Source organism: Gorilla gorilla, chromosome 7 (genome assembly GCF_029281585.2).
Source record: "Gorilla gorilla gorilla isolate KB3781 chromosome 7, NHGRI_mGorGor1-v2.1_pri, whole genome shotgun sequence".
NCBI lineage: Eukaryota > Metazoa > Chordata > Mammalia > Primates > Hominidae > Gorilla > Gorilla gorilla.
The window spans coordinates 71,511,011-71,526,605 of NC_073231.2; the positions used below are offsets into that span (position 1 = coordinate 71,511,011).

At 37.8% G+C, this 15,595-nt stretch overlaps 1 long non-coding RNA gene across 1 annotated transcript in view; it reads right to left on the minus strand.

Annotated features, from left to right (window-relative positions):
• Positions 1–641: 641 nt before the first annotated feature.
• LOC129524112 (uncharacterized) overlaps positions 642–15,595 on the minus strand; it is a 182,765-nt gene continuing 167,811 nt past the window's right edge. Inside the window, exons 7-8 of the long non-coding RNA XR_008667766.2 lie at positions 4,483–4,668; positions 642–1,984 (exon numbers count right to left, since the gene is read on the minus strand). This is a non-coding gene — a long non-coding RNA (uncharacterized lncRNA). The remainder of the gene's footprint in view (positions 1,985–4,482; positions 4,669–15,595) is intronic.

The window sequence follows — 15,595 nt, forward strand, 5'->3', positions numbered from 1 at the left end:
TTTTACTTAGCCTTCATTTTAGTTCAAAACAATTCAAAATACACAAACTCCAAATTTTATGATGTGTTAATATATGTTCTTACTTATTTATAAGAAAAGCTCATTTCCAACTCCTTCCACAATGGATGTGCCTGATTAACAAAAGCTCTGTTCAAGACCTGAGTCAGTGCCCACATTTGTTCTATCTGGAGGGATGACCATCTTCAACAAATGGTTTCCAAGATACTGTATTTGTCTCTGTCTAGTCAAAAGAGGAGGAAGGTATTTATGTGCAGGGCGTGACAGTGGTGTACATAATCAACTCACACTCTGTTGGATAGAACACAGCCATGTGGTGGATACTATAAAGTGAGTTTGAAAAGTTAATTTGTTGTGTAAATACTTAACCAGTGTCTGACACATAATGGAATATCATCATTAAAGTTTATATTATTTGCAAAAAGTAAAAAAAAAATCTATATTCAATTTAAGTTAAATACAAATATTTTTCAATTCTCTAATTTTTCAGGAATACAGTCATAGCAAAATTCTACTTGAGTTTTACTTCTATTTCTCTTTTAATCATATTAATCTCTGGCAGTTTGGTGACAAATTGAAAGTGTTAAGTGGTATCTTATTTTCTTATTGTTTCTACTTTAAAATCTTTGGATTTAGGGGATAGCCCACAAATAATACACTTTTGGAAAGCTAGATAAATTTTAATTCTGAAAACTTTTATTCAAATTATTAAAAGATTCTATCATCTCTTTAGTAATTCCTTTTCTCTTTTCCTTTCCCTAATTGGCAATAGGCAAGAGTATACAGAAAATTGCAAGTTTTATCACCATTTTGATAAAAGGCCAAAATAGTTCACCAAGTTACTGTTTAAATCCTTTCAAATTGTAAAAGATAAGAGTATACTAAGTTTACTTAGAGCCCATAACAAGCGTTTAAAATTAAAGTTTATTCTTATAATAAATAAAAATGTAATTCTTGTACTAAAACCTTCCCCAGAGAAATTTTGAAGATTCCCATGAAATTGTGTTAAGTTCTTTGAATTATTACGGCAATTTGACAAAATTTAAATAAAACACTTAACATTTAGTTTGCATTTGTGTCTTTGTGACAAGACATAACTTCACTGTCTAAAAGATTAAGACATTTCCGACTTCCTTGAGATAAACACAAAAGTGTATAAACGAACTCACCATAACATAAATGTTTGCATTTCCGCAACATGTTAGCATAAAAAGGCAATACAATAAATCCGGATGTATGTTAAGTTAAAAGAAAATAAACACCATATATTGGATTTAAAAAGATAATTTAAAAATCATAATTGACCAATAGTCAAAATAGATAGGTTATGTCTATGTATAAGAAGGTTTCACTTTTTTCTAAATTTGTTTGAATTAAGGATATAGTCTAACTCAAATCATTAGTCTAATTTCTTTTTGTATATAGTGTGATCTCAAGAGCTCTTTAAAAGTTCACACCAAATGCCACATTCTTTACATAAAGATATTTAACCAAATACTATACACACACACACACACACTCATTCACTTTCAAACCATACTGTGTCCGCAATTAGTGGGTTCTTGGTCTCGCTGACTTCAAGAATGAAGCCACGGACCTTCGTGGTGAGTGTTACAGTTCTTAAAGATTGTGTGCCCAGAGTTTGTTCCTTCTGATGTTAGGACGTGTCCGGAGTTTCTTCCTTCTGGTGGGTTTGTGGTCTCGCTGACTTCAGGAGTGAAGCCGCAGACCTCCGCAGTCAGTGTAACAGCTCTTAAAGGCGGCGCATCCGGAGGTGTTTTTTCCTCCCGGTGGGTTCGTGGTCTCGCTGGCTTCAGGACTTCAGCTGCAGACCTTTGTGGTGAGTGTTGAACAGTTCATAAAGGTGGCGCCTCACGAGTTGTTCATTCCTGCCAGTGGATTCCTAGTCTCGCTGGCTTCAGGAGTGAAACTGCACTCCAGCCTGGGCTACAGAGCGAGACTCCATCTAAAAAAAAAAAGAGAGAGAGAGAGGAATAATGTTGGATTTTGTTGAGGGGTACTTGTTTCTGTTTTATCTGCCAGTTATTTATTTTAGATTACTGCTATAATTAAGAATACCCTCCTGAAAACTAACTCTAAGTTAATGTGGTTCTGAGGGATGTTCATTTGGGCCATGGGACAAAATATTTAAAAGTTCTTACTTATGGTTTTCTATTTTCAGGACCAGCTATTTTGAACATATTTCCTTTTTAGCTATACAGTTGTGCCATAAATAGTGTATGTAGATCTTACCCACGGGATCTATTACAGACAGACTCTAAGTCAACCCCCGAATGATCCACAGCTCCCAGTGTTCACACCTTTGTAGGATCTACTCTCTTCGAGTGCATGCTTCCCACCGAGAGAATATAGCAAAGGTGAGGAGATGTCACTCTTAGAATTATGTTCCTATATAAGACTCTGTCTTGTAGAACTCTTCATTCTGGAGATTTTTCTTGCTGGCTCAATGAGGTTGGTAATGGCTAAAAAAGTTATGCGGCAAGGAAATAAGGGCAGCCTTTGGTAGCTGAGAAAAGCCACAAAGTGTGAAGGGCAACCTCTTGGAGGGGAGGGCAGACTCTAAGAATGGAGAGTGGCCTCCAGGAGTGAACGGTGGCCTCTAAGAGTGAAGGGCAGCCTCTAAGAGTGGAGGGTAGCCTCCAGAAATGAATGCTGGCCTCTAAGACTGGAGGGTGGCCTTCAGAAGTGGAGGGTGACCTCTGGTAGTGGAGGGTAACCCCTGGGAATGAAAAGTTGCCTCTAAGAGTGGAAGTTGGCCTGTAGGAGTGGAGAGTGACCTCTAGGAGTGAAGGGCAACCTCTAGGAGTGGAAGGTGTCCTCTAGTGTGGAGAGCGACCTCTAGGAGTGAAGGGTGACCTCTAGGAGTGGAAAGAGGCCTCTAGGAGTGGAGAACCACTACTGAGAGTGAAATAATCCAGGAACAGAAAGACAAACACTGCATGATCCCACTTATATGTGGAATCTAAAAGTTGTTCTCATAGAAGTAGAGAGTAGAATAGTGGTTACCAGAGGATGGGAAAGGGAGGGGAGAGTGGAGCAGGGGAGAGATTAGTCAATGGGTCCAAAGGTACTGTTGACAAGGAGGAATAAGTTCTGTCATTCTATTGCATCGTAGGATGACTAGAGTTAAAACTAATGCATTATATATTTCAAAATAGCTAGAAGAGAGGTTTTGAATGTTCTCATCACAAAGAAATGATCATTTTAAGCTGATGGATATGTTAATTACCTAAAGTTGATAATTACACAATGCATGCATGTATCAACATGTCACATTTTACCCCATAGATATATACAATTATTATGTGTCAACAATATATTTTTAAGTTAAAATTTTGTCTTTTTTTCTGTGATGAGAATTTATAAAAAATTAATTGGTCTAGTGAAATCTTGTCTTATGAAACAAAGTTCACCAATATCAACAATTATGTTAAGATTTTGGAAGTCAAACTTGCAAAGTTAAAGTTACCATAGAGTTAAATCACTTTTGAATAATCCACCATTTAGAATTCTGTTCTCTAATCATCTTACAGGCACGTGAAAGCAAGTGTCCAGGTGTGCGCGTTACAGCCTGCCTTCAAGCATTCACTTTATTTTTTGCATTCACTTTGTATTGCTGGTCCTAGGCCTCTTTCCTTAGACTTTTCTTGCCCTTCTGCCGCCCTGCTGTGCACCTCTGAGGGCTTATTTTGAGTCCCGTGCTTGCTTGTCTCCTAGGTCAGTAAGATTCTAGATGAGTTTGAATGGAGGATAAGGGGATAAGGGCTGAGAGAATCCAGGCCATGTCTCCTTTCTCTCTTGCTGTCACAGATGGCAAAACCTGCCATGTGAGAGTGCCCTCCGTGCCTGCAAATCCTTCTGACAGGCCTGCTGTGTTTCTGATTTTTGCTAGGTAACCCCAATCCTGGGTGCTGGTGACAGGGACTCTTTCCTATGTCACTTCAGCGTGAGGTTGCTGAGCTCTGCATCCCCTGCTTGGCTTCTCACTTCTTACGTTACCAGTGAAACTAATTCTCTATAAATTTCCCTGTGTCTTAACTGTGTTCAAATACATGGAGTAGCTTCTGTTTCATGGTTGGACAGTCATTCACAACCATGCTATTAAAAACTCTTAAATAGTACAAATTAATAAGTTTATGACTTAATTGAATAAAATTGTTGAATAGTTTACTTAATGTTGAAGAGTTTATATGCCACTACCATTATCATAAATAATATAGGCATTAATAATGTACACATTATTTGATCATATCCTTGGGATAGTGCCACAGAGTCAAAAAGTCTGGAGGTTTTAAGACCCTTAATGCATTATGAAGTTATTTTTCATCAAGGCTGAACGGATGCAATGTGCACTCCAATGAAGGCTAAATATCATTATTTTAAAACCTTTCGCTAATTTCATGAGCAAACATTTTCAGTTCTTGCTGCTGTGTAACAAATTACCTCAAACTTAGTGGTGTCAGACAGCAAGCATTTTACTATGCTCATGGATCCAGAAGCTCAGGAGTCTGGCAGAATCAGCTGGCTGCTCCATTGCTCCTCTTGGATGCTGATACCACGCCTGGAACTCGGTTGGCAGAAGGCTGGTCCTGAGGGCAAACGGTGACTCCCTCACAGAGCTGATGGCTTCTGGGAAACAACAGTGATGCCCATCAGCACCTCCCTGTGGACCCTCCAGCATGACAAAGGACATCTCACTCTGCTGTCAAGGCCTCAGGAAAATCAAGTGGGAGCTGCATGGCCTTTTCTGACAGCCTTGAAAATCACCCAGATCACTTTCACCATACTGTGTTGGCTGAAACAGGAGCAGGTCTGCCTGGTCCAAGCGCATGGGGAAGTGGCAAGGTCACATTCTAGAAGAGCAGGTGGTACCAGAAGATTGTTCCTGAGAATATAGCCTTCTCAAAAAAACAAATGAGAACACTCTATATTACGTCTCAGAACTTCTTTTTAAAATTTATTTTCTGATTTGAAAAAATAATAAACAGTGTTAAAAGTTGCAGAAAGATCCCTGGAAAAAGACTGTTAACAGAAGTATTGGAAAATGAAAAAATATATGTCTCTTTTATGCTCCTACCCTTATTTATAAAATGAATAATAATCAAACATTAACATTCATAATCCATGAAGATAGTTAAATTCTTGTGAGAAAGAAAAATACCAATATGGAAAAGTACACACTGATCATTCAAATGTGCTTACCAAAGATACCAGTCTTCAGGTCTAATGTATCTTACCCATGTACACAAGCTTGAGAGAAGTCTTTGAGCAGATGTCAACTAATGTAAGAAAAAAAATCCCTTATGCTAAAACTTCCAAAAATCCTAGCTCACTCTTCATCTGAGGAAAATCTCTAGCTCCCTCTGTTGGGAACATTGAAATTTACACACTAAACAACCTTCAGAACATACGGGGAACTCTCCCATCCTTTTAAAATGGGAACTCATCCAGGAATCTGCCCTGTGTCCCTTGATAAGACATGCTGTTGAATGGCTTCCTTCTTAAATATCTTATGCTCCCTGAGGCTTTCTATAAATTTGATTTTAGCTGAAACCTGACATGTGTTGCTGATAGTGCTTCAAGAATGCTTCAAGAATAATGAAGAGACTGTACAACTTATAAAGCAAGAAGAAAATATGGGTAACACATTAAAAGCAATGTTTCTTTGTGACACTTTTATAATAACCTTTAAAACCAATATGGTCTTCCATCCAGTCATCTGTGATTTACATATAAATTTGGGAAGTTATTTTGTATATTTGTTGCAGCAACTTCTCTAAACACAAAAATACCAAGATGATCACCAAATAGACTTATTAATTATGTTACTGAGTTATAGTCCAGGAAACTCAAGTTCACCTATTTTCAGCATTTGGCTATCAGTTGAATTCTGCTTTGGATTTAGACTCCATGCTGGTGTCAGTGAGTAGTGTGATTTCTCACAACAAATTTTCCTTTTCCTGTTCTTTCAAGCCTTAGGTGTGGTGCATAATTTTTTAAATGACAATAGGTAGAAGTAACTAGGTCATTGAGTTGAACCCAAACATAAACAGAGAGGGAAATTTAAATGAGTAAATGTGAGTTTTGAAGATCCAAAGAATGGGATTTTCAGTCATACCTTTCTCCCTAGTGAACTTACTCCCTAGTAATCCAGCACTTTGGGAAGCCGAGGCGGGTGGATCACCTGAGGTCAGGAGTGTGAGACCAGCCTGACCAACATGGTGAAACCCTGTCTCTTCTAAAAATACAAAAATTAGCTGGGCGTGGTGGCAGGCCCCGGTAATCCCAGCTACTCGGGAGGCTGAGGCAGGAGAATCGCTTGAACCTGGGAGATTGCAGTGAGCCAAGATGGCCATTGCACTCCAGCCTGGGCGAGACTCCATCTCAAAACAACAACAACAACAACAACAAAAACACAATATTATCCTCACAGAGCTGTTGAATAGGATGAAATTAGTTAATATGTTTTCCTCTATAAAATGTAAAATACCTACTTCATAGGAGTGTGGTGGGAGTAAATGTGTTATGATATACAAAGCACTTAAAACAATTTCATATGATGTTATGACTTACATGTTAAATGTAACAATTCTTAAGCACTTTATCAAACTCATTACATTTTATAGGCTCTCAATAAATAGTAGTAGCTCCTCATGGCATTTGTAGGAGTAACAGACTGTAGGGACAATGCCTAACCTCTTTTTAGAATGTTACTATTGCCAGTGCTGGCCAGCCAAGGTCTTAAGGACACTTCTGTAGTTGAACAGATTTCTGTTTATCAGTAGCTGATGCAACAACAGAGATTTCACATGATCAGAAACCATGGGGTGTCAAGCCCATTAGGAAGGGCTTGTTATAGAACTGGGTTTGAAATTAGAGGATTAGAGTGAAGATTCAAGGAATCATTGTTTTGCTCTAGATAGGGTGCTCTCTGTAGAGGGTTTCTATAATAAGTTATCCATACAATTTTTATCTAAAAGGTGGAAGGCATGGAGTGGGATTAAACATGCACTTGGTAAAGAAGTACCTATTGTTTATAATAGCTCAGAATAGGGTTGCTATCGTCTGAATGTTTGTGTCTCTTCAAAATTCATACGTTGAACTCTAATTGCTAAAGTGATGGCACAGGAGGTAGGGTCTTTGGGAGGTAACTAAGTCATTAGGGCAGAGCCCTCCTGAATGGCACTAGTGCCCGCATAAAAGAGGCCCCAGAGACCCCTCTCACCCCTTCTGCCATGTGGACACAACTAGGAGACAAAATCTAAGAGGAAGTAGGCCCTCATCAGGCACCAAATCTGCTGGCACCCTGATCTTGGACTTTACAGCCTCCAGAATTATAAGAAATAAATATCTGCCATATATAAATCACCCTGTTTGAGGTATTAGTCAAACTGACTAAGACAGTAGTGTTTAGTCATTTCTCTAGTTTGCACTCTCCTTGTTTACATGTTTTTAGGCAGCACTGTGAGGTGGGTATTGTTTGCTCTGCTGCATGACATTTTGGAGTGCTGTTGTCTAATGTGTTATGTGAAATTTCTTCTGTTCAACACCACAGGCCAGCTGCAAGCGTGAGGCCAGCTCCCAGCTCACCATCATATACATACACACACACACTAATATTACTACTGTCAATAGATATCAACTTTTTGTAACATAAATCTAAGAAAAGTACCATATACATATACACATATACCAATATTACTACTGTCAATAGACATCAACTTTTTGTAACATAAATCTAAGAAAAGTACAGTATTATTATTTATGTTTTCTTTCTCCTCACTGCAGTTTTACATATCACTAGCTAGATGTTTTATCCTAAAGATTTTTATCTTTAGGATATGGGGGTTTTATAACTTTTATCATGACACCTCCAAATCCAAGATTCTTTTATGAGCACTTAAATTTAGCCTGTACACACACCCAGCTGTATTACATAAGCTCTTCCAGAATCAGGCTTCAGTTCCCCTTACCGCCCCCACACCCACCACCTGTACCACCTGCTGTGGCTGATGCACTCCTGCCTCCACGCCTTTACTGGCTCTCTTCTCTCAGCTTGCAAGACACTTTCAGAAATTGTCTTTTATTTGAATAAATTTAAATTAATTGCATCTTAGGCTAATAATTCTAAGGAACCTAATTTTGATAAGTAGAATCCATAAACATTGGTTGGTATGCTTATCAAATTTGAGGCATCTCACCAGATTGAGATACAAAAATAAGGCTGCATTTCACTTAATATTTGAAATAAAGTGCTTCTGAGCCCCACAGGTGAGGTTAGTGTGCAGTTCATTCCTCCATTTTCAGATCCTTTCTGCAACATTATAAGAACATTAGAACACTCAACCTCAGGGTTTAGTCCAGCTGCCTTGTACATTGTCCTCATTAGCAGAACTCAGCTGCCACAACTACCACTGGTGCTGAGGCTCCAAGTATACTGCCACACTATTTTCACCACCAACACTGGAGGTCTGGAATAAATGGAAACTGGGAGATTCTAAATATCTGCAAACTTCTGATTTGCTGCTTTTCCACTGAAGATGCCAAAACACCATGCGTTTCCTCATTGGTTCTGAGGAAGGCCACAATTCCAAAGTATTCAATGTTGTTTATGGCAAAATTCATCTGGACTTATAATAACATCATTCTTTATCATTTGGCTTTTCTTTTTTATCCCCTTCTTGTACCCCCACCAGCTCACACACACAGACATACTTGGATTCATGCTGTTCCCAACGTGCCATGGCCCATGATGGTCATCAGGAGCTCCAGAAGCAGCCACACACCACACCTTGACACCCCTTTACCAACTCTCCCATAAGAGAATGCTCAGATATTGAGCCCAAGGCACTTGTTTAAGAAGAAAACAACAAAAACTAAAAAGAGAATAAAAAATAAAAAGACATACTTTGAAATGAGTTTCTCTTTTAAAATAAATGTGCATTCTTGGTGTCAGATGACTTCCGTCAGGGCTATTAGAATTCATGAAAGTCCTGCTACCTACATTGATCTTCACAACAAAACGAATAAAAACCTTTATCCCATTTTTCACTAGAGAAGTTAGCTCCTGTGAAAATATTCTCACCACTTTCCAAAAGCATTTAGAGCAGAGTTTCAGAAAACAGCAGCCTTCATCAAGATTTGCAAATGCCTGTTTCCCTAGAAGCAACACTTGCTGACTCTTAAAAGAAAACACTTTATTCTGAAAACATATTTAAAATTCGACTTATCAGCCTCCATATTACATAAAGTCTGTTGATTCGTCTCTCACTGACTTTGGTATGATTTGATTTTTGTTAATGTTGAATTGGTGGTTTGGGTGTTTGCACTGGGGCATGTTAAGACTGTAGCCCCTTATAAAATACCTCAGAGGGAGTGTAGGATCACGCATTTCACACTTTATGTAACTCAACTCAGCATCCAGTCCAGTGTTTGCAAATGATGTTTAGTCATTTTGTTACTTACCCGGTTATAATTCACTGTTGGTTTTAGAGCTTTGGGTGAAGAACGCTAAAATAACTCAAATAATAATTTTAGATCATAAGGAAACTCGTTACGTAAGTTCAATGAGTTCCTTCTTAATTGACGTATATTTCAATACTTGGACTTTGATAAAGTTATTTTATAGGTCTTTTCATTAAATTAACTTAGAGAATTGATTAGCCATAAAACAGGAAACAGCATATGTGTAGTCAAAGGAAACCTTTTCTTTGATAAAAATACTTTCATAAATATTCTGAGAAAATGAAAACTTCCAGATTATAATGCTATTACTGACATAATACATTTATTCATAATAAGTAGAGAACTGTTAAAAGTTATAAAATTTGAAAAGAAATGTATATAGTAACTTGCTAATTTAAGTTTTTTTTTTCTTTTTCTTTTTTTTTTAGACAGAGTCTTGCTCTGTCACCCAGGCTGGAGTGCAATGGCTCAATCCCGGCTCACCGCAAACTCCACCTCCAGGTTCAAGCGACTCTCCTGCCTCAGCCTCCTGAGTAGCTGGGATTACAGGTGCACATCACCATGCCCGGCTAATTTTGTATTTTTAGTAGAGATGGGGTTTCTCCATGTTGGTCAGCCTGGTCTCGAACTCCCAACCTCAGGTGATCCGCCCACCTCGGCCTCCCAAAGTGCTGGGATTACAGGCATAAGCCACCGTGCCCAGCCCAGTAATGTTTTAATAAATACCCATTTAAGACTTTTACCTGACACCTAAACTCATAACAAAGATATTTTAAAATGTTAGATTTTCACTCACATTAGTATACATTAACAATTTAATGAAATGCAAAAACATAATGCACTACTGATCCTGTAAAATTAATTTAAGTGTTTTATTTTTTGCTCTCCCCCATAAGGATGGGTGTACTATATCCCCTTTTATGGGTGGATTTGCAAGAATCTGTAGAATGCTAAGGCATGTTTTGGCTCAGGAATTATTAAACTATACTCCAAGAATATCATTTTTAGGTTTCTTGTTTCTTTCTTCCAGGCTGTTCCTGGTTCTTTGCATTCATCATTTAATTTATGCACTTTGGCTGTCTCCAGGTGGGAACTTGTGAACAAGCTTTGGTGAGATTCCCACAGGATATTACACACTGCAATCTGGCAACAGCGTACATCTCTAACATGAAACAAAAGGAAATGCTCTGAAAACTTTTGATTTTCTAATTTCTATATCCAGAAGACAATTTCATCATTTATATTGTCGACTTTTCCAATGAATCTGGCAATGTTCAAGATGTTCATCCTGTACACCTGGAAACCTTGCCAAACAGACAAACATCCCAGAGGTTCAAAAAAGTTGAGGACTAACAATAATCACTGGTGCTGAGCCGATTCCAGCGTCTCCTGAATGAGTCCGCTGAAGTCTGGATTTGGTGGGCAGATTCTGGAGCGAGGTTCTGGGTGCTGCTGGTGCTGCTGGCTGCAAGGGACAAATGGGCTGACCCCTCGAACAGACGACCCGAAAGATTGCACAGGACTCTGACCCCTACAAGACGGCCTGGAACATGCAGGCCTTGCTCAGCAACAGTAGTCAGCACTGGAGCATGCTTCAGAACGTAAATAGCTGATGGAGAAATACTCAGCTCTTCCTTATGAATAATAGTCGTGCTTCACAACCAGGCCTTGCCATCTGCTGTGATCTTTTATAACCTGTGTTCTACTCTATTCTCAGTTACCAGATGGTGGGTTCCAGTTTTGTAGAAAATCCACGTTTACATTCTTTTCACCTTTTCCATTCTCTTTTCCCTCACAGATACCTACACTTAGCCTTTGCCTCTCTCAGTTGTCTTGTAACCTGGAGAGCATTTGTGGGCAAAAAGAAGAGAAATTATAGACAGTGACCTAAATTCTAATAATAACCTCATCACTAGCAAACTGCCATTTTAGTTAATTCATTGAAATTCTCTGGGTTTGACTGACAACATGGTAATAAAAACGCTTCTACATGCCTGTGTGTTGGGTCCTATCCTTAGAGCTTTTCATGTCTGATTTAATTTTCATACTAATCCCACTTCACAATGGAGGACAATAAAATTTGAAGAGTTTGTGAATTAGCAAGTATGGTGTCATTCATTATTAGCAAGACCAGAATAATTTCTGCTCTGTGGAAATAATATTTGTTTGAAAGACACAATGCAATATTATGATGCAACAGCAATACATACTGTTTAAAAAGGATCTGAATACCAGTAACTTTTAATATTCCCTGTCATTCCTAATTCTCAGTGCCACAGATTATAGACATTTTACTATATTTCCATCAGGGGCTGATATGTGGTATGAAAACTACTTTGATAGCATAATAAATATGTTTCTAGGGGGAAAGAGGAAAAGGATTAGAAAGTCTTAATGTTGTATCTTGCTTCTGGTTAAATTTTAGGTTATATATGTCATATGATAATTTGTAAGACCTTAAAATCTGGTTTTCTCTTTTCTTCTGACTAGCAATATCCATGTGGGATTCTAAAATTAAACTTTTAAAGTTGAGGCTGACAAGCAGTTGATTGTTATTCATGATTGAATTGACTGCATTTGTCAGCTGTAACACACTTCTGCTTCCTCATGTGGTTGGTTCAGAGGCTCTCCAAAGAAAGAGAAAATATATAAGACAAAGTAACCTAAGAAAAATTCTGAGCACATTTATAAAATGTATCATCTATCTGTCTATCTATCTATCTATCTATCTATCTATCTATCTTATCTATCTATCATTTTTCTCTCCTGTCTTTAGTATTTGTTTCTCTCTTCACTTCCTTCAACCTCATATTGAATTTTCCTCCAAGTGTTTAGTCCTAAGCAATGTCACATTTAGTGATTAAATGTGGAATATTAGAATCTCATACATTTAGTCAAAACCCTTCATTTCATAGGTGATAGAATGTAACCAAAAGAACCAAAATGACTTGTTCAAGCCATCTGGGAATTACCTGACAAATTTAGAAAGATAATCAAGGATACTATTGCTTCAGTATGTGGGAGTCTTTTGCCAAACTGTACAAAAGGGATAAACTAATAATTAATTGCAATTTAGCTTTCATTATTTTACTACCAAAATAATCATTTCTTAAACGTGTCACTTACATTTATTCTCTAAATTTGGCAGCAGTCCATTAATACATGTTAAAAATAAATTTTAAAATAGGAACTTTCAGTCAAGGCAGAGTAGCTTACACCTGTAATCCCAACACTTTGGGATGCTGAGGCAGGAAGATTGCTTGAGGCCAGGAGTTGGAGACTAGCCTGGGCAACATAATGAGATCCCATCTTTACAAAAAATAAAAAAAAAATTAGTCAAGTGTAATGGCTCATGCCTGTGGGCCCAACTCCTCTGGACAGTGAAGCAGGCTGATTATTTTAGTTCAAGGAGTTCAAAGCTGCAGTGAGCTATGATCACACCACTGTACTCCAGCCTGGGAAACAGATTGAGATTCTGTCTAAAAATAAAAAAAAAATAGTAAAATAAAAAAAACAAAACGATATAGGAATGTTCAAAATGGAAATAAGATTTTGACACAGAGACATGCATTTTTCAATAAAGGACAACATAAATAATGTATGCTGAATCAATATTTGCACCTATGATACAAACAATTCAAAAGAATAATGGCAATGATTATATCTAGCACTGAACTCAGAGAAGTTTGGAAAACATCAGGTTGTGAGCAGGCTAGTCACCAAGTTAAGGGTAGAAGTGCTGTATTCACTAGGACTTTCAAGTTTCTCCTTCTCAAGAAAGCATGAAACAAAAATTAATAATTTTTTTAAGGCTCAGATCCACAATGTATTCGTCGGTTTTCACACTGCTATAAAGAACTACCTGAGACTGGGTAATTTATAAAGAAAAGAGGTTTCATTGACCCACAATAGTTCTTCATGGCTAGGGAGGCCTCAGCAAACTTACAATCATGCCAGAAGGTGAACGAGAAGCAACACCTTCTTCACAAGGTGACAGGAGAGAGAAGGAGTGAGGGGGAGACTGCCACACACTTTTAAACCATCAGCTCTCAGTTCTTGTGAGAACTCACTCACTATCATGAGAACAGCATGGGGAAAACTGCCCCCATGATCCAATCACCCCCCACCGGGTCCCTCTGTCACATGTGGGGATTATAATTCAAGATGAGATCTAGGTGGGGACAGAGAACAGAACCGTATCCCATAAGACAGAAGGACTATAGGAAGCACATGCCTGGGAGGTTCTGGAAGCCAGGGCTAGTGGTTGTTATTCCTGTTTATATCAATTTTTCCAGTCATTGAAACTAGAATAATTCATCAAAGAAAAGTTTTGTATCAAACTTTCATAAACTCATAGCAGAAATGTTTAAGAAAATATTTCAATTTCCTTACCTATATTTTTCCATTTTAATTTTACACTGGAACAAAAGCAAAATTAAGCAACACAATATGTCTCCTCAATGACTATTACTTTTTTCCTTTAGAAAAACATTTTTACTTTTGAAAAAAACTACTGCTTAGTGAATAAAATAATGATTAAGTCAGTCTCGATGGCACTAGACATGAATTTAAGACTATTTTATCTTTAAAATGACTAGAAACAGTGAAACTATATAATGATTACATGTTTATTTTTCTATTTAGTTATTTCCAAAACTCTTTAGATTTCAAAATGAAGAGATGGAAACCAAAGTTAACCCCACACAATATTAAATCACTTGGTAGAATTGTAGAAGAAAGGGATGCCAGAGCAAACCAAAGCAATCCCCTCATTTTCCACTGGAGAAAAACGAGGGTGAAGAAAATGAATGGCAAGGTGATACGGCTACAGCTCTCAAGAGACAAAAATGGGAGTCAATATTTGCTCTCTTGATCCACACTCCTTCAAAAAGGTATCTCTTTCTTTACAAAGCATGTTTTATTCAATTAATATTTATTGAACAGGTTCTATGTTGAGGTACTATGCTAGATTCCCAGAGGAAAGAGCTTTGATGAGATGAATAAAAAACCAGTTACATTTCTATTATGCAAATACTGTCCTAAGTGAAGGAATTATAAGCACAGCCCCATGAGGAATCAAGAAAAAATAAACAAAACAGAAGCTATGTGACAATTAACCAACATAGTAATAAGTGTAGCATGACAAGAAGACATCTTGGAAGCATAAATGATTAAATGTATCTGGAACAAGCAGGAATATAAGACCCGTGTGAGTATCCCCATCATCGGAGAATATGTGTGGGAGAGCAGATGTTTAAGAAGATTGTATGTGAGAAAAAAAAAGAAGGAAGGTGAGATGAAAAAAGGAAGGAAAAAAGACAGTGAGGGAAGGAGAGTTTGGAAAATAGAAAAATATTTCAGGAACAGACTGAAGATGTATATAGTGTATTGTGAAGATGTATATAGTGTATTGTGAAATGGCAAGTAATTGTTCGTGACTCAGAGTATATTTCAAGGAATAGCACAGGAAGTGTTGCTAAAAATACTCGCAAGGATGAGATCATGAGTGGTTTGCTACACCGTGTGAGGAAGTTAGGCATTCTCCTTTGGGCATAAGAGAGAAATTCTAAGATTTTAAGCAGAGGTCTGGATTGGGCACAGGTGCCTTACAAAACTGGGGCTGCAGAACACTTCAGAGGGACAGGAGAAGAGTTGCATAGGGATTAATCAGAACTTATTCCTCCAGGATCCAGCAATCGAGGGAGAGAGACATTTAAAAAACTAAGACAGTAGACCATAATCACGACTTCTCAGGGGCATAAGTGAGTGTTGAGAAAAACCAAGTGTTTATTTTTATTAAGAAAACAGTTTATTTTGAGGGGTCAAAATGATTTTGACAGATCAGAGAATAAAAGAAATGGATTTGATCTAGAAAAAGGAGATTGACTAAAACCCACAGACTTGAACGTGTTTGCCTCACATACATCTCTCAGAATCTGTTTCACAGGGCTTTTGTCCTCAGAGGGCTCAGCCTCCGCAGACCTCCAACCAATCCTAGCGTTCAGCTCCCAGGGCTTGCGGTGTCATAGGCAACTGAGAAGAATAAAGTTTGAAATAGCATCAAAAGAAGATTTCATATCCAAACACGAAA